The sequence below is a fragment of the Mirounga leonina genome, unplaced genomic scaffold (genome assembly GCF_011800145.1).
Source record: "Mirounga leonina isolate KUSES-001 unplaced genomic scaffold, KU_Mleo_1.0 Mir_53, whole genome shotgun sequence".
In the NCBI taxonomy this organism is placed as follows: Eukaryota; Metazoa; Chordata; class Mammalia; order Carnivora; family Phocidae; genus Mirounga; species Mirounga leonina.
Window position 1 is genome coordinate 59,739,861 of NW_023270807.1, and position 1,170 is coordinate 59,741,030.

Here is a 1,170-nt window from a genome sequence, read left to right on the forward strand (position 1 = left end):
ATCCCAGGACCCTGAGATCATGACTTGAGCCAAAGGCAGACGCTTAAGGACTGAGCCACCCAGCTGCCCCGAGACAAATAATTTTTAAATACATTTTAGATTTACCTAATTTTTTCTCACTCTATGAAATTTGTCCATATATATGTGTGTGTATATATACATGTACATATAAATATATAAATATATAAAATTTGGTAAAAATCACTCATTTTTCCCATTATTTGCTGATTTAGATTAACTGTAGTATCATTGATTTGATTATGTGAAAACTGATTATTATGGATTTTTTAAATGACATTTAAAAAAAATATTTAAATCATTTGATCAATTTTGGCCTGATCTATATCTGGAAGTATTAAGAACTAAATTGACTTAATCTCTATATTCAGATTATGGTTCCATCTATTTTAAATTACCTAAATTTTCCTATTATAGGTATTTATCTTTTTACAATTTTCTTTTTAGCCTTAAATCAGGTAAATTATATAGAATTAAATTATTTATCAAATACTATGATATGAAAACACAAATTTATATGGTAATGATAACATAAAAGAACATGGAGGGAACACAGCAATTTGAAAGAAAGTTTCCAGATTTCATTGACATCGGTATTAATCTGAACAAGATTATTTTAAAGATGATAATTATAATATACAGCACAACTATTTCAAAATAACTTTATATATATATATAAATATATACTATATTACAATTAAAGTGTTACATTAGAGGGGCGCCTTGGTGGCTCAGTCTTTAAGCATCTGCCTTCGGCTCAGGTCATGATCCCAGAGTCCTGGAATCAAGCCCTGCATCGGGCTCCCTGCTCCACAGGAAACCTGCTTCTCCCTCTCCCACTCCCCCTGCTTGTGTTCCCTCTCTCGCTGTGTCTCTCTGTCAAATAAATAAATAAAATCTTTAAAAAAAAAATAAAGTGTTACATTAGGAAATGTCTATGTAACACAAAAAGAACAATAATGAAACAGAAATAGAAAGCCATAAGACATATAGTAAATAGCAGCAAAATTACCAATATAATTCCTATCTTATCATTAATTACATTATATGTAAATAGATTAAAACTCTAAAAGCAGAGATTAGCAGAATATATAGATATAGATATAGATATACCATGCAAACAGCAGGGAAAAGAGAATTGTAGTGGCTATA